The sequence below is a fragment of the Ascaphus truei genome, chromosome 3 (assembly GCF_040206685.1).
Source record: "Ascaphus truei isolate aAscTru1 chromosome 3, aAscTru1.hap1, whole genome shotgun sequence".
NCBI lineage: Eukaryota > Metazoa > Chordata > Amphibia > Anura > Ascaphidae > Ascaphus > Ascaphus truei.
Genome location: NC_134485.1, coordinates 278,222,928 through 278,242,290, shown reverse-complemented (window position 1 = coordinate 278,242,290; position 19,363 = coordinate 278,222,928). Strand labels below are relative to the sequence as shown.

At 44.4% G+C, this 19,363-nt stretch overlaps 1 long non-coding RNA gene across 2 annotated transcripts in view; it reads right to left on the bottom strand.

The window, feature by feature from the left end:
* LOC142491067 (uncharacterized) overlaps positions 1-17,436 on the bottom strand; it is an 85,060-nt gene extending 67,624 nt beyond the window's left edge. For both annotated transcript variants that reach the window (XR_012800255.1, XR_012800254.1), the window contains exon 1: positions 17,314-17,436. This is a non-coding gene — a long non-coding RNA (uncharacterized LOC142491067). The remainder of the gene's footprint in view (positions 1-17,313) is intronic.
* Between the last annotated feature and the right edge of the window lie 1,927 nt (positions 17,437-19,363).

Below are 19,363 nucleotides of genomic sequence, written 5' to 3'. Positions count from 1 at the left end.
GAGGATAACCTCGGGGGTGGGCCACGGGGTATTGAAGCCCTAAGCCCAGACCATCCTGTTGGAGGAGAGACTTGGAGGGAAGGAGAGGAGGAATTATCTGTGTGGAAGGAGAGCGGCGTAATAACAAGTCTTTGCTGTTGTTGTTGCGGCTACTGGAAGCCACTACCGTTGGGAGATTACTGATCTGTCAATAAAAGAGACTATTCGTTATTACCAAAGACTGTGTGTGAATTGGAAGGTATTACCCTGGGACCCAAGGGGTTCTTCTATGCAGGTCCTGTCCCATATTCATGGGAGTATAGAAGATGGAGGCGCTGCACCAATAAGAGAAGATGGAGGGTATCACCCCAGAAGCCCGGTCCTGGCTCCCCCACAACATTGCGGGAAGCTCGGGCCCACCTGTTCCTCACAGTTATGCACCACACCGCATGTAATCTGCCCTCATGCACCGTAGACACTACTGTAGAGTCTGGAGGAGGGGGGGGAAGCAGGGTTACATACAGAAAAACTGGACAGTGCTGTTTAACCCTTTCATTACCTTATCAGTTTGCCACTACGGTAATGAAGCTTGGCTGTAATTATTTTTTTTTTTTACATAGGATTGAAGTGGGGGGTCTCTGGAGCTGATATTAATGCATGTCAGCTCCAGAGATCCCCGACTTTGTAGAAACAATACATGTTTCTCCTTTATATGCACATCATGTTTCCAATCTCATAACCCTTTAGGTGGCGAGATCAGAATATGCAAGTTTAAGCCGTGATGTGATTATCAAAGTGACCTGATAATTATCAAAGCGACAGGCAAAAAATGTAAGTTTTGGCATTTTTGGATCTACCGCTCGGTTTGTCTTCAAGAGTGCTATCGATCGGTAAGAAGCTGTTTTCAAGTGAGTTTGCCATGTTATCGGAGCTCTCTGAATAGCTACACATGGAAACTCGCTTGGAAAGTGGTCTTACCAGTCAATAAGTTTAATGAATAGGCCCCCGTAGATTGTGTGGTACTGCAGTATGTTGGAGTATACATGCTTCCCAGCATGTTGGCGGTTAACTCCTCAAGCTAAGCATTCTACAGGTGTACCTAATTAACTCAAACTGACCTGGTTAAAAAGGGTATAAGCTTTTGCAGACATGTCACTTTCAGGAGGAGAGAGAGAGCAAAGAAGAGCAGACACAGGCAAACAGTTTGCAGCTCATATCAATCTGGAAGAAATAGATATCCAAGGCATGACGTTCCTAACTTATGTTTGTTTATGTGGAAAAAAACCACCCAAAATTTTTTTCACACCGAAAGAATTGCGTTGCCTACTCACTGATCACAGCCATTCTGCCACTGTACCCTGTAAAATACTGTATACTGAAATGAATGGGATATTCCATATGATAGTTCCCTGTTCAGCACTACCACCATTTAAAAAAAAACAAAACAAACCTGACTGGTTCTCCAATACGCATTGGTATTTTATTGTGTTATTTCTGCACTACCTAATTACTTTCAGTGAGGGTTTAAACTTTCAGGCTTTCTTGGACGAATGTAAAAACCAATAAATGCACTGTTACAGGCTTGGACTTTGCCATGTATACCCTACCATACATAGGCATTACCAACAGTTTCATATACAGTAGGTTTACTATCTTTTCTGTAGTATTTTTTTCAAAATGATGCTGCATCAGTGAATAAATGCATCTGTAATTCAAGTTATCTCATGAAAAAATGAAAGTAAGAAAGTCTAAAATAACATGCCCTGGCATTAATTAATAGTGGTTAAGTAATAGTAATAGGGTAACATTTTGCAATGTCTATTTGTGTAACAGTGCATTACATGCAATTATCACTAACAATAGCTTTATATCTCAATAGTGGAAATATCAATAATAATACTACAGTGGAAGTTAATAACAGAGAGAGTGCTATACTGAGTTTTATCAGCCTTTTTAGAAAAGGAATTGAGAATTGCTGTCATGTTGATTGGAAAAAGAAGAGGAGGAATGGATCCATATTGGAGACATCAATCAAAGTGGATAGGGAGTCTGTATGAAGGTTGTTTGCAAGGTTACATGTTCTGACACAACCTAGAAAAAGCTCCAATGTGCATGTCAAAGCTTTGCTACTGCATTAACATACAATAGTATCACATCATTTGTTCACCATGATCACATTACATGGATAGTAAAATGTTAAAAAGGCCTTTTTAGAAAAATGTGGCTTATAGCAGTTAGTTATTGTTTGTTTTTGCACAGCCGCAATGATACAGCCGTGACAGGTCATTATTAGCCTGTTTGTATACAAATAATTAATATAATATTACACAGGACAGTAAAAAACACACATTTGTATTGCTCATATGGCAAAATATTTGCCTTACATTACAGAACACTGTAGAATAAAAAATCAAAGAATAAATTGTATTGAGCATATTAGACTATTGTACAATTTTGTGCTGTTGAACACAGTTTACATTAAAATATGGGACATACAGATGCAGCGGACAATATTTTAACAAATCACGCGTGGGTACTTCGGAATACCTATGTCATGGCGCGGGATTTCTTCCAACCGTACCGCCTTAAGATGCGAGTGCAGGCGAGTGCATAAATTGGCATTTTAGTGTTCTGGCTTTTAAACTCCTGAAATTGACACAGTAGCACAGTACTGTACACATTACAATTAATTTCATTGCATTTAATTGCACACAAACCATGAAATTCAAACAAAGCAACCGCGATAAACATGTGTGCCTGGGGCGATTGACCGCATTCATGCCGCGTGGAATACAGCAGCCGCGTACGAACACGGCGCAGTGATTTGTTAAAATAATGGCCGCTGCATCTGTATATGCCTAATGTTGATATGAACTATAATATTGCAATAAATGTCCCTATTTCTCCAATGCCAAAAATATGCTTTCATTGTAAGTGAATAAGAGAGAAGCAGTATGAATATATGATACATTAGTAGGTGCTACACATCAAAGACTATACACAATATACAAAAAGGTCCTTATTAGGACTAATTTAAAGGGGAACACTTTAACACATATAACACTTCTAAGGCAGGATCATACCTTTGGTAAGTGAATCTTTTTTTCACAAGAAAACATCTTTCTGTGTTGCACCCAGCATAAAGTAACAAAGTCCATAATATAATAAAAGCAAACTTTACTTGCTAACATTCAAAACATAAATCAGAATGTTAGTATCTCTGTGTTATTGACCATTTTTTACATGCATACATCATCAGGTGGATGTACTGTATAAAAGAGAATCACATTACAAGGTATTTATCATTTTACTCCTATAGCTACAGGCTTGCAATGTCAATAAAATGCTGCAATAGTTGAAAAAGTTCCCAGAGTTTTAGCTCTAGTAAATATAATCTTACTGTATGTAAAAACACACACTTTTTGTATTATGTGCTCATTTTTATTTCAAATCTCATGAATTTTAGAAAAAAGAAACTGAATAGTTTTACAATTTAAGGGTTGAATGAAGTTATATGTTGGCTTCCTTACTTCTTCAGTATATATTCTGGGTACATTAAACTTTCCTGATACCGATGCCCCAAAAAACAGTTTTTAAATAGTAAGTGTTGTTGAAATCCTTCTTAAATTGCTCATTTGACACTTGGTTATTATATATATATATATACTGTATATATATATGTATATATATATATATATATATATATATATATATATATAAACACAGAAAAAACAGGCGCACTCATAGCGTTAAAGGTATAACAATATATTTATGGAGTCAAGGATTAAAAATGCACACTCACAAACATAGCTTAATAAAAAGCATTTGTGAGTAAAACTCAGCCAGCCAGACGCAGGAACTAGGTAGCAGATGACTTAGGTATAGTGTCCGCTGTAGGTACACTGCAACAGCCTCTATGGACACCTCCGGAGCCCGGGGAACACGAGTGATGCCGCCTTCCTCTCAATCCTGCGTCACACAATGAGTTCTCAGCTCCAGATTCCGCGAGAACTCAGTGACGTCAGTGGATTCGACCGGAAAAAGTTCCAATGTATGCAACGAGTGGACAGCTGAGAGTGATACATCCAAAAACGCAATAAATGCTGTAGCAAGCCAGTGAGTGGAAATATAATAAAACTGGGCAGTAAACCTCCACACAACACTCTCTACGCGTTTCGTCTCAAAAAGACTTCATCAGGAGTTAAAAACATAGATAGGGGACATAGTTTTATAGTAAGATGAACCAATCAGGGCAAAGAAGACTACTAATTGCTAATCAGGTACACACGATCAATGTAAGGATAATATTAACCCCTATATGTTCCAGAACACATATGGGCAAAGTGGACCAACAATACTAAAGAAAGTGACCAAATAAACAGATACACTGCCGACACAGTTTATCCGAGTGCGGCTCATTCCGCAAGCCGGGAAATGTCCCGGCTTGCGAGCCGCACTCCCTCAGCGTGCCGTGCATCACCGATGCGCGGTCACGCATCATCGGGTGCCAGCGCCCCCTGCACGCGCGTCCAGGGCTCCCCGAGGGAGCCCTGGTGTCCCGCGATCGCGGGACGGCGGCAGGGGGTTCCGGGGGACCCGGCGGACCCGGCAGCGGTAGGGAGAGCGCCCCGATCGGAGGGCGCTCTTCCGCTGCTTCGGCGCGCGCCCGTCACCCTCCGGCGCGCGCCAGGATACTGCTGCGGCCAAGAACGGGCAAATGCTCGAATAAACTTGGCCGCAGCAGTACATGTGATAACATACAATTAAAATTTTTTAATTAAAATACATTTAAATACTACAACAAAATATAATATAACATCATACAACATAATATTGCATCATCGGCAAAATCATATAATAATATAATAAACAGATGTTAATAGAGAGATAACATTGATCCTAGTGATTTAAATAAATGGGTCTCTACTAGATAATACATATACAGAGATAATGATACAGAGATTCAGAGAGGCCAAAGTACAAAAGACAACAGAGTGATGCAGGAGGGGGGGGATTATTGATTATTGAAGCTCGGCTAACACGGTACTGATACCTCTACATGTATTTATATATATATATATATATATATATAGTAATACATTACCGTTCCAAGGATTGGTAAACAAGAGACAGCACTCAATGTTGAAAATCAAAGTGTATTAGTGAAAGCAAAAATACATTCAGAAACCCAACGTTTTGGTCCTACAGAATGGGACCTTCCTCAGGGGGATACAAAAAAAATATATATATTGTAGAATAAAAGAAGTCTTCAGTATTAGGTGATACCTTTTTAATTTGGACTAAAAATGTATGTCATAGGTCAAGCTTTCGAGAGTTCTCCTCTAATCCTTAGGTAAGCAATACTGGTTTATAAAGGAATCTATGGCTAAAACAGGGGGTTAGAAAGCAGAAAAAACAGATTTAGATAAGGTGGGGTGACAAAGGGATCTTTGAAGAAATTCGAAGGGTAATTAAACGGTGACAAATACCAGCAAGGAGGGGGAAGGGGATGCTGTAGGGGTGGGATGGGGGGTTGGGCGGGGGAAGTTGTGGATAAGAACATTGGCAGAGTGGCAGGCAGGCAGGATAATTACAAACATTTGTGATAGTGTTTGAGAAACCCAATATCCGCATTGTCTTCTTGTTTTGGTGTCAAAAAGTCTTACCAGTCTGGGTTCAAATGTTTTCCCTTCTTGGGTGCATTTAAACATTCCATTGAGGATTTTGATTTTTAAATCATTTATAGAATGATATCGTTGTGAAAAATGATGCCCCACTGGTGAGCAATATCTTCCTTCTTCGTGGCGGAGTATAAGTGTCTGTGCATATTCATTCTTCCTTGAATTTTTTTGCTGGTTTTCCCAATGTAACATCCTTGGTCACATTTGTTGCATTGAATCATATAAACTACAGTCCTGGACGTGCAGCAGTATGATCTTTTAACATTGTGATTTCCAAGATTGTGACTGTAATTATCCGGCCTGCCTGCCTCTCTGCTAATGTTCTTATCCACAACTTTCTCCCACCCCCCCTGCCTCCCCACCACAGCATCCCTTTCCTCCTCTATGCTGTTACTTGTCACCATTTTATTACCCTTCCTATTTCTTCAAACATCCATTTGTCACCCCACCTTATCTACTTTTCTGTTTTTTCTGCTTTTCAAACCTCTGTTTTAGCTATAGAATACTTTGTAAACCAATATTGGTTACCTGAGGAAGAGAGGAGAACTCTCGAAAGCTTGTCCTATCACATAAATTGTTAGTCCAAGTAATAAAGGCATCACCTAATACTGAAGAACTCATTTATTCTACACTATCACAACTGGATTAACATGGCTATTTCCGATATACATACATACATACATGCATACATACATACATACATACAGACACTTAGTTAAGTTATGGTGGGTAAAAAAAGGGACAAAAACCCTCCACTGCAAAGCATACAGCAAAAGGAAATATTACTGTATGCTCATTTGCATGTCTTAGACAGGTCTGCAACCCCGCTTTTCACCATTATCACCCAGCACACAGCACTTCCACTGCAGCAAGGGATTCTGGGAAATGACATGCAAATGAGCACACAGTGCCACCTTTTGCTTCAAAACCATAAACATGGTTCCCTATAGGCTTAAGCTTGCTGCATGGTCACAGCTTTGAGTACAGCCAGGGTTAAGATGCATAGCCAACAAACCAACCCACAGACAGATTGTATCGACCTTAATGGGTCTCCTCAGTGTTGGGTTGGTTATACTGGCTATGCAAAAAACGAAGCAAGGGATAGGTTTTACCATACTTAGTTAAGTTATGGTGGAATTAACATAGGAGGAGAAAGTAACCCAAAATAAGCACTCAAGCTCACGCTCTGATGAATTGTGGTATTATAAAACACTGTATTTATTATAAACAACAACTAAAATATTGGGTTTTAAGATGACACTTAAGACGCGTACTGGATGTTTATGCTGAGTGTAATGTGTTCTCAGGATCCTGAGATTACCAGTGGATTAACCGTGAAAATATAAGGTATCCACTATTGAAAGCATACCCTTTTAAGGGTGCGTTAAACTGGTAGATCAAGAAGGGATTTTTCTGCTGTTGAGCTGTATAAAGTAATCATTGTTGTTTACTGGGGATGTAGGTACTGACACATATAATTGTATAGCACAAATGGATAATAAAACAAATGTTATTCAATGTATTGTTTCATTAATTTGCCTTGTTTGTGTTATTGTGCATCAGGTACATCAACCTGTTACCCCGCGTATCTAGGTAAGTATGTTCACAAGCAATAAACAGATCTTGCTGCAGAAAGGAAAAGCACCTGATATGTCCTTAAGGCTGCGGTCCCAGTCATGTCTGTGACACACGCGCCCGGCGGGGGGGCGGCGCGTGCACAGCGCTAACCACGATCTGCGGTCTCAGGGGAGAGAGGGAGCTTGCGATGGGAGGGAGCATGGTCGGGGATTTGCAGGGGCGTGCCCATTACATCACGTGGCTGGTTCACCCTCATTGGGTGAACCGCCGTTTGGGGCGTGGCCATGCTTCCGTCGCAAATTTTAAAATCTTGCAGTACGGCGCGGCTGCACCTTCAGCGTGAAGGTGCGTACTGGGCCCTTCCCCATTGAGGGGCGGTGCTTATACGCACAGCGCACGCCGCGCCGTGCGCTGTGGCAGTGACTGGGACCACAGCCTTAATCTCATAAGCTGCAGTGGGGAAGACAGTTAGCACATGAGCAGTGTGTCATGAGAAATGAACTATAATAACCCTTGGTATCTCAGAGCTGTAATAATGGTCAGAATGGAATGACCTAATTTGGGGCAAGGTGGATGATCAGCCTATATACCTACTAAGATCTAGGTTGCAGACCTGTGATGATCTAGTATAGCTGATAACCTTTAGCCAGCATAGGCTCTTAAACCAGGTGCCCCATAGTGACCCCGACAGACCAGATGTTAGTTATGCTCGGAGCACAGACACGTGGAGTCATGTCACGTGCAATTGTAGGCATGCACTATCATTTCTACGTGTTGACTCCATTCAGTCTTTTCCACCCCCGTTAAGGTGCCTAGCATGTGCAATAAAGTGCGGTTGAACCGTTCCGGCAATGCATCCCCTTCGGGGTGGTAGGGCGTAGTTCGAGACTTAGCGATGTGCAAGATTTTCAGCAGTTCTTTTATTAAGTTGCTTTCAAAGTCTCTTCCCTGATCGGAGTGAAGTCGTTGAGGGAGCCTGTAATGCATAAAATACTTTTCCCAGAGCACCTTGGCCACCGTGATGGCTTTCTGATCTTTGGTCGGGAAGGCCTGGGTGTAGCGAGTATAATTATCTGTGATGACCAGCACATTACCTATGCTGCGGCTGTCAGGTTCAATGCATAGGAAGTCCATACACAATAAGTCCATAGGCCCTGTGCTTTTTAAGTTGCCCATTGGGGCGGCCCTGGTGGGTAATGTCTTTCGCTGAATACACCGCACACACCATCGACAGTGATGCTCTACTGCTTCTCTCATTTTGGGCCAGAAAAATCGATCTCTCACTAGACCGAAAGCCTTGTCCACTCCCAAATGACCATGTTCATCGTGTAGAGCCCTCAGTACCAAGTACTGTAGTCTTTTGGGAAGTACTCGTTGTCTCCTATTTGGGTGGTTATGATACTCTACCACTCTGTACAGCATATTGTCTCTTAGTTCGAACTTGTCGGCTTCCCGCATTAGTATACCTCCTACATCCCCCGGAGCTTGTCTGAGGAGGGCCGGACAATTTTGCCAGATAGCATAGCGAATGGCCCCTGCGACCGGGTCTTGCTCTTGGTAGCGTACCATATCTTTCCAGGCTATGATCTTGTCTGGACCAACGTGTATGCCACAGGGATCCCGATAAGCCTCCGGTATAGCGTTGGATGTGCACCCTAGAGAATCGTCCACCCGTAATTCTGAGAATGCCTCTTGATCATTTACTATGGCAGCGGTACCACATAGCGCTCTTAGTCCAGGTCCCGGAATTCTGCTCATTTGTTCATTCGTTTATCCCGAGGGTGACACTACATCAAAGAAGAAGGAGAAGAAGTTCGCAGACGCAGAGTGAAGAACTGCTCTACAAGACAGAGAGGAGAAGACCAAAAGATACCTTGATGCAACAGCATTTGCACAAGGCCGTGTGAGTGTTAAGATATAATACATACTTCAAAACCCCATTGTCATTGCTTCAGGGCTTAACACACCTGAACCGTATTTTGTTCCATTTCACCCTTCCACCTGTGCTCCCCCATCTCTTTCTCCTGCGGTACCACATAGCGCTCTTAGTCCAGGTCCTGGGATTTCTTCCCATTGGTCCTCATCGGGTGTATTGGCCAGCCCTGGTCGCCTAGACAGGGCGTCAGCGCCAATGTTTAATGGCCCGGGCTTATATTTTAGAGTGAAATTGTAATTGAACAGGGCAGCCAACCAGCGATGGCCGGCCGCGTCGAGTTTAGCTGAGGTCATAATATAGGTAAGTGGATTGTTGTCGGTCCGCACCTCCAATGACACACCATACAAATAATCATGAAGCTTGTCGACAATGGCCCACTTGAGGGCCAAGAACTCCAGTTTGTGCACGGGATAGTTCTTTTCACTGGGTGTCAGGCTGCGGCTGATATAAGCTACTGGCCGTAGTCCCTCTGGATATTTTTGATGTAACACCGCCCCTCGCCCATGCAGACTAGCATCCACATGTAAGATATATGGTTGTTCGGGATTTGCATAGGCCAACACGGGAGCCGCGGTTAAACTCTGTTTTAGGTCCTGGAAGGCGTGTTCGCACTCTGTCGTCCATTTGTCCCCAAAGGGTTGTCTCACGTAAGTCACCGAGGTTCGGCAGAAACGGCATTTATCTAAAGAGAGCTTAAGTCCTTCTCGCGCTAATCGGTCAAGTACTTTCAAGAGTCGAGCCTCATGTTCCTCCAAGGCCTTCCCGAAGACTATGATGTCATCCAAGTACACTAAAGTCTTCTCCATTAGCCTCTGGAAGGTGGCAGGGGCACCACATATGCCTTGGGGCATACGGGTGAATTGGTAGAACCCAAAGGGACAAATGAACTCCGTTTTCTCTTGATCCTCATGACTCATAGGTACCTGATAGTACCCGGACCGTAGGTCCAACACACTGAACCATTTGCTTCCATGTAGCGCGTCCAGGATTTCTTCTATACGGGGAAGATTGTAGTGGTCCGGTACGGTTCGGTTGTTAAGGGTCCGGTAGTCTACACATAATCACACCGTCCCATTCTTCTTGCGCGCTACCACTATGGGCGAGGCGTAAGGACTTCGTGACTCTGTAACGATTCCGGCTTCTTCCATTTCATGGAGGACCGCACGTACATCTTCCACGTCCTTGGGGGCGAGCCAGCGGGAACGTTCCCTGAAGGGCTTGGTATCAGTCATCCGAATGGTGTGTTGGGCGTGTCGGCTACACCCCACATCCATCTCTCCAGTAGAGAATATGGGTCATCTCTCCTCCAGCTGTACTCGCAGCCGCTCCTTCCAGGTATCCGACAATCCGGACGAGCCGAAGTCGAAGTCTAGCGGCGCTTCATGATCGTCCACTCTGGCGGCTTTTACTTGTACGGCCTCATTCACAGAGCTGACGGGGTAAATCCTCCCTATCCTTTGTCCCGCGTCGATGGCCATGGGGAAGGGCGAAAGATTTTGAACCATCACATAAATTCAACGGGGAATGGCGGTCGGCCAATTCTGACATTCCGGTATTAGACGATACCCTCGGCGGACATCTTCTTCGGGCGTACTTTCGAGAGAAAAGAGCTGCTCCTCGCCTACTCGTTCCACATATGCACACCAGGCGGGTACCCTCTGCGTCTCTCCCGGTAAGAGCCGGGTCAGCCCTGCCCGGCTGCAGCACAACAGTCCGTGGTGCTCCGTGGGGGCCGGAGGGGAGTCCGGGTCCACCTGGACCAGTTGAAGCTGTAGACTGGACATGGGAAGTTCGTTAGTTTCGTGTACATAGGCCCGGATGACTGCTTGCACAATGTCAGCATTCGTACCAAGGATGATGGGATACTCAGGTGTCTCTTTGGGTTCCGGACACACCAAGGCGTCCACCTTCATGGGATGCGACTTCCCAGTGTTGAGCTTTTGTATCTCCAAGTCCACGGTCACTATGCCATCAATAGGGTAGTCGTCATTTCTCAGCCCTCTTACTTTGATATGCCCAGCCAATTTCAGAGGACACTTCTGTAGGTGTCGATCGTAGAATCCTCGATATATGATGGTTACTTGGGATCCTGTATCCAGCAGTGCAGAGGAGTAGATACCGTCTACTAGTACTCGGATCAGCGCTACATGGCCCCACGCGGTTACTCTCCTCTCGCCGCCACTTTGGGTGGAAGCAGGGGCTTCGGGGCTGGTTGCGTATATGCCACATATCATGGTCTGAGGCGTGAACTTCTTGGGTGACGGGTTCCGGTGGCGAGAGTCCCACATTCGACAATCGTAGGAGATGTGTCCCTTTTTCCTGCATTTATAGCAGGACATATCTCGGGAGGAGGTACGGCGGTCATAATGAGGCGAGGTTCGGCCAGGGTATTTTGGCCTCTCCATGTCTGGTTTGTCCGGCGGTTCTTCCTTCTTTTCAGCACCCCCTTTGGGTTTAGGGTTGCTGGCTGCTTTAGACTTCTGTGGGGAGTGAAGCATGAGATGTGTTTCGTGCTCTTTGACTTGCTGTAACAGTTTGATAAACGAGGGGGAAGGCCCTCAAGTGAGATTATCACGAATCATGTTTGCAATAGGATGAGTAGGACTGGACCCCCGTAGATATTGTTTGCGGACGTATTCATCCACCTGGGATGCGGCCAAGTATTTATGATGCAGGAGAGGACCCAGGGAGATTTGCACGTGGTGGATATAGGCAGACAAATCTTCTCCCTCCTTTTGATTTATGACGTAGTATTTAGCCCACAAGGCCCCATCATCCTCGGTCGCACTATAGGCCTCGACTAGAAACTCAATCATCATACGAGCTGTCAGATTGGGGTACTACTCTCGGTGGATACTGATCAAGGTGGACGCCGGGGGTCTCAAGCACTCCATGAGCCGCTGGCGTTTCACTACATAGGTACACGACCATTCTTCCATTACTCCCCTAGTATGCTCCTTCCAAGGGGCTATCCCATTCTCCCCCGTGGGCACTTTAATTTCCGGTAGCTTTGGGAATCCGCGTCCAGGGTAAGCGCTTCCACTAACGGCGGTAAGCTTGAGGGGGTGGTTAACTGGTCTATCTTATCATTTAGTTTCTGAAGCATATCATTACGCAGCCCCGCTTCTTCAGAGGCGCTTGACTCAGGGTAGCTACATTCTGACGGACAACTACCCGCCTCGGTCACAGGGTAGTGAGCAAAGGGGTGTGTCGGTTCGTCGTCACCAAGTTCCCCCACAGGAGGATCCCGCAGGGGATAGCTAAGGGGCTGCCACCGGACGGAGAGTTTGGAAGCGGCAGATATTGCGGGGCGGTAGGCTCGAGGACTCCTAAATCTCGCTGACAATCTACGAGCAAGGTGTTCCACTTAGCATCTTGATCTATGAGTACGTTTACAAGGCAGGCTTTGGCAAAACCCAGTAGTTGTCGTAAGGCCGTTTGCAATGTTTCTAAGGGTAAAGCCAGGGGTACTTGGGTCACCGTCACTGCGCGGTTGGTGGGCGTGCGCATTTGTCATGCCCAGTCGCGTATTTTTTGACGCGAAGGAAGGGCCGCGGCGATATATTTTTCTTGGGGGGCACCCCAGGTCTAAGCTCTCAGCAGCGCCTCCAAATGTAGCCCTGCTTCCTATCGAACGCAGACCACCACTATGTGCTATATAACCTGTAGGCTCACAGGGCCTAAGCCTCTGCCATGGAGAGCCTGGGGTGCTCACAATACCTATGCCTTGGTGCAGCGCCTCCACCTGCGATAGCTTCCGCCCTAGGGGAAGTGGGTCTTCGCAGGAACTTATGTACATGAACTTATGTACACGCACAGCAATACCGTAACCAAGATATTTTACTTATGCAACCAGTAACGTAATAACAGGTGCCCCTCTCTAGAGGCGACACTACTACCAGCGTCCTTGGAACGCTCACTCTCCCTCTCCCTCCACCGGGTGATCCCACCCCGTGTCCAGCTTCCCCTTGGAGTACGTTCCCCACCCCCCCTTCAAGTGAGTCAGTGGGTGTATATGTGTGTGACTGCGCAGCCACCGTGTCCCTGAGTGAGAATGGTACCGTTGGTGCACTTGACGTTTTACCTGCCGGGTACTCCTGTACCCGGTTTTGCAACTATCTTCACAAAGGATCGGCGAGGGTGTAGATGACGTCACCCGTAGATGTCCGTGGCAATCCCATCCTGACATGCTGCGACTTAGTGGCGGGGCCTGGTCCCAGGCCTCCCGTGGGTATAGAACTGTCCTGGTATGACTCGTAGCACAGTAAGGGGATCCGGAACCTAACTATGGCCAGTCCCTAGCTCAGCTGCACGCTACTGGGGCTCAGGGTCTAACTGGGCCTGGGGCATGCGGCCTAGGTAGGGGCATGCAGCCTCCCTACACCGGAGCTCCTTCTCCTTCCTCCGTCAGCTAGCTCTGACCCTTGTGCGCCCCTTCACTTCCTTTTCCTTCCTCCTCCCGTACCTGATTGGTCCTGACACGTCACGGGGGAAACGCGGGGGCTGCTGGGACCCTAGTCCCCTAACTCCCCCCCTCTCCTAGCTCTCCTCCTTCGCGGGCTTTTGTCTCCATGCCTTGCGCATGCGCAACCTCCGGCCGTACCAATTCTGCGCTGGCGCCAACCTAACATGGCGGATCCCTCTTGCGCGGAACCTCTGTTATCGGAGCATTCCCTAGGGGCACCTCCCCTTCATCCAATTGGGGAAAAACGGGGTCCCGGCTACACACACAAGATGGAACTGATAGACTCCTGAAATACTTAGATGTTTCTCTTAGAACTGATGCATCTTGAGCGGGGTTCAAATCTGGGATGGTGATAAATGTCCTCTTCACCCTCACCCCCTCCTTCTTGATGTTACAGCAGAGAACAACTTCCCCATGGCCTGCACAAGCTTATAAGACCTTCAAAAACCCTATCTGGGTAATGGGGAACCAATCTTGGCTTGGGGCCAAATTCTGCCCTATTGCAGGATTGCCAGTAGTCCTGGTAACTGGGCAACAAGCTTTGCCCACGTCCCCCCACTTAGCATGCCAAATCCCCTGTGCTCAGTGACAGCATATCTGGTTCTGGTCAAGAATCCCCTTTGAAGCTCTAACTTTTTGTATACATCCTGTATGGCATCTCCCCAGGGTCCCTTAAAAGCCAGGCCTTCGGAATGGTTGGCCATAAACTATCAGGGTGAATCTTTTAATGTATTCTGTCCCCTGCCTGTCATTTAAATCCCCCCACCTCACATAACTGTAACCTATACAAGAGCCATGCCCGTTTATGCATTTACACCCATGGTACTATTAATAAAATCATATCAGTCTACATGTCTCTCTCCTAATCGTTTGCATACAAAAATTAGAACATTAGGACATTCCTTCAATCATATCAAGCTTGGGGGATGGTTAACCCCCATTCTCTTTTCCCTTATTCAAAACATTGTTAACATACATTATATGATTTTCCCCCTGAACCCTATTTAATCAAACCAACCTCCGTCTTATACCTGGCTGGAGTGTGGAGATATACATGAACCCTTTGTGTCCCATTTTTACCTTTTCCTGCTCTGTGCTGAAGCAGGGCATCCCAGCACCTCTGGAAACGGTAAAACACAAACGGCAATTGTTTCATATTTTGCACAGTCACAGTAAGCACAGTCACAGTAATGCATATACAATGCCTAGGCCCAAGAGCTGACACACTAGGACCCCAAAACACGGGTCAGGGGTAACCAAGTGGGCTTGACCTTTATTATAACCCTGGTTCTCCCTTCCCCCGCCACAGTTGGTATAACTCAGCATTACCTCATAAGCCAGTCCTGATGCCATTCCCCATAATACCATCAAGCGGGAGACTCAGGAGTCCTGTAAGCCAGCAGGTGCACCACACTAGTACTGTATGCCTTGTAACATGGGTCAGTGTCCACATAGGGGGGGGGGGTAATCTGAGATTGGCCCGGGCAAACACTGTTACATATATGTGTGTGTGTGTGTGTGTGTGTGTGTGTGTGTGTGTGTGTGTGTGTGTGTGTGTGTGTGTGTGTGTGTGTGTGTGTGTGTGTGTGTGTGTGTGTGTGTGTGTGTGTGTGTGTGTACAGTATATATATGTATGGGGGGGTTATATGTATTTTTTTAATATGTATTATGATGTTGGTACATCTATATTATTATTTTGCATAACATTTTGACTCTGTGGACCAATATCAACCTCATCAACCATGGACATATTGTTATGAAAATGTTTCTTTAGACAGAGTTTACGTGTAAATTGATGGAGATCAATTGTTGTATCGAAGAGGAGAAAATCACAATTGGGTGCGAAATTGAGTCCCTTATTTAAAAGAAACTGCTGATCGGGGGTTAATGCAATATCAGAGATATTAATGACATTGTCATCTCCCCCGTCAAGAGTATTTTTTCCTTTTGACAGCTCCCGTTTATTCCCCTCTTCCTCTTTGATCTCCTCGTCCTAAAAAATGTTTAGGTGCCCTATCCTGTTGGAATGTCGTAGGGGATTATGATCGTCCAAACATAGTTTGATCCCTACGTGCTGTCCCCAAGTTGCTGTTAGACCTCCAGTCATCATCCGTGCGATTGAATGAAACCGTAGAAGCACGGTTCTCACTATCTGATGCATCTGACTCAAAACTGGAGGTCTCAGCATACCTGTGTTTTAATATAGATTTTTTGGGAATGTTATCTACATGATCTTTTTCACCTTTAGATCTAAATGGGGACTTGAATCTATTACGTCTGGAATTTGGATTTTTTGGTATCTGCCAAACGTAAACCTGATTTTTTACATAATCCTGTTTATCCCTATCAAATTTGATTTGTTTTTTGTTCATGATTGTATTTTCTACCTCTTTAACATTCTCCAATAAAATACCATCATTGCTAGAAAAGTGTTCCATATGGTCAAATGCTTTAAGTTTAGTTTGTAAACTAGTGATTTATTTCTCTAAACCTTGTTTCTCATTAGTTTTATGTTGAATGATAATTTTAATCAATTTGAAAGAGCATTCATCAAGTGTGGACCTCTTTCATCTTCAAACTCTTTGTTAATGAAACCAAACGTTGGGGACTTTTTTATCCTCAGACCTCGAGGTATCCTTTTGACACTGAGGTAATTTTCTAAGGATGTAATATCCCACCATAGCCTAACATTAGACGTTAAGAGTTTCTCTAGTTTGAAGAAGTGTGTAATTAGGTCAGAGTGTTCATCACACGTAATGTCGCCTCCCTCATTGAATATATGCAATGCCCTTTGTGTACGTTTAGTGTGATCACTGCAAGTGTGAACAAAAGTGTCAAGTCTAATGTCCTGTATATCTTCATCTTGAAAGTCTTCCATTATAAGTCATAAACCATCTTAAATCATTAATTAATAATAAATAATAATAATAATGATAAGATATTCCTCATTAATGACAAAATATCAAACAAATAATGATAATGAAAACATATTATCCATAATAGGACGACAAAAGAAAAAGAACTCATGAACCAGCCATTGTTGCCCCAAAAAATGATAGGCAACAAAATGGCATATTGACAAATATCCAGAAATGTCCATATAGTCCACAAAAAATCCATAAAATTGAATGAGCCACACAGTAATCAAAAGTCAAATGGAACGGGTAGAGAAGCTGCCCTCTGTGTGCTCCAATAGCAATAACAGCGGATGTGATATGAAGGACCTTAGGGTAAAGTTACAGGACAGCAAAATGAATGAATAAATGTGTAAAAGGCCACAATGATAGGTAGTCCATTAGTAATAAATCCCACAAACCAGCGTGTGTGTCTCCCCCTTGATGATATAACCTGTTGAACCTCCCCGTGTCTGGCAGTGACATCAAGAATGCTAATGTGTCATGCCTAATACACGATATATAACAGAGGCAACTACACAGTTGAATAAAATACAGAGAAGGAGTATGGGGGTATGGCACTTAGCTGAGCATATGGTCCCTGGATAACTCCTTCGGTCCAGTATGGAAGCGAAGACGTGATCCGGGGGGAAGGTAGTGGGGGGGGCTCCAGACACGGCTGCTGCCCGTGGACTACCCACGATCCGGTCTAGAGGCAGGGAATCGACTCGGGGGGCTCCAGACTGCGCTGTCGACCTCCTGATCCACGTGGTGGCTCACCTGGAAGTGTCGATACAATGACGTCATCACGCCGCGACCCGCTAATCACCGGTCTCTGGCTGCCTGCATCATTTCACCGGGACTGCCACAAACTGCCGCAGAACACTCCCTGCTGGCACCGGAGCAGTGGCCGAACACCAGATCTCACATGTGTTGAGATATAGATATATGCTGTCAATAGGCGTGCACCAAATGAAGTAGCCAAGTAGTGAAAGATAAAAAGAGAAAATTCGGGCACAGCAACTGGAAACGAAGGCTGGTTGATGCTGATAAAAAGTTCTTTATTGAGGCATGTAAGCCAATATAAAAAGCACAGGGTATCCCCTGACGTGTTTCCCGCCTCTCAGGGTGCTTTCTCAAAGGGTAATAATGTTTGGAAGGTCAATGTCTTATGTAGTGTCCCACTCTGCGCAGGTGTCCCCCATCAGTGATCTGCTGGCCCGATACTAATCGAGCACAGCCCATCACTGATAGACAACTAAAGAGACAGATGCCCATTGTGAAGACACCACATAGGTTTAACAAAATATTGTGTTACCATAGTCTCAGAAACACATATACATCACAGTACACTTGCAATACAATATAAAATATGACAATAAAGCCATATCACGGTATATGCATAAACACTTAAATACTGCATGTGTTCAAAAAGTGTAAAATCAGGGCTGAAAAATATATACATGCCCTGTGAAGATGTGATGAAACCAATAAAAAAATATATTATATATGCCCGTAGGCAGCACAATGACGTTAAGTCATATAAAAAAGTCCCTCGGGATCCCACTAACAATTTTCAACGGGAACTAAAAGAATTGTTAGAATTTGGTCAGATACTATATGTTCTCAACAAAAAAGAATTGGACTTCCTGTATCCCACACATCCCATGGTGCCCATTTTTCACCATCTCCCAAAGGTCCACAAAATGCTGACACATCCGCCAGGTAGGCCCATTGTGTCTAGCATTGGATCTTTGGGAGATGGTCTTTCACGCTACATAGATGCACATTTGTAATCAATTGTTCAATCTCTGCCTTCCTTTCTTAAGGATAGTAATGATCTAATTGACAAACTTAAACATGTGAATTGGCAGAGCAATTATAGGTGGGTTACCATGGATGTGGTATCTCTCTATACAGTCATCATACATCAGCAGGGCATTGCGGCCACACGTTATTTTCTTGACCGCTCCAATTTGTCACAGGCACTTTGCACTTTTTTTCTTGAATCTATCACTTTTCTTTTGACACATAACTATTTTAAGTTTGATGCACAGTTTTATTTACAAACCACTGGCACTGCTATGGGCACATCTTTCGCACCTTCTTACGCAAATTTGTTTATGGGTTTCTGGGAATCTCTTTTTATTTACAATGAATACAACACATTTAGACATCACATTAAATTTTATGCATGCTATATTGACGATCTACTGTTAATTTGGGATGGTGACACATATTCATTACAAACATTCATTGATGGACTTAACATCAATGATTATAATCTGCATTTTACTTTTGAGCACAATATACAACATTTATATTATTTGGATATGATGCTGTATATAGATTTACATGGGACGATACAAACCATGCTATACAGGAAGCCCAATTCAAGGAACTCATTTCTTATGGCCAGCAGTAACCATTCCAAACCCCTCAAGCGGGGCATCCCAAAGGGCCAATTTTCGAGGCTCAAAAGGTTATGCTCCACAGAAGAGACCTTTGAGGTACAAGCTCAGGAACTTCTGGCTAGATTTTAATCAAGAGGATATAACAGTACTGACCTACATGAGGCGCTCAGTGTTGTCAGGGCTATGGATCGACAAGATCTACTGTCTTCATATAAAAGATCAGACAAAATTAAGTCTGATAGTATTAACAAAACACCTTTGTTTATCACTCAACAGAGCCAACAGGCTGATATAATTAGATCCATAGTTCTGAAACACTGGGATACTCTACGATTGGATAAAGATTTGGTCTCTATTGTTGATCAAGGACCAAAATTCGTCTTTAAGAAGGCTAGATCTTTGGGAACATATTTATC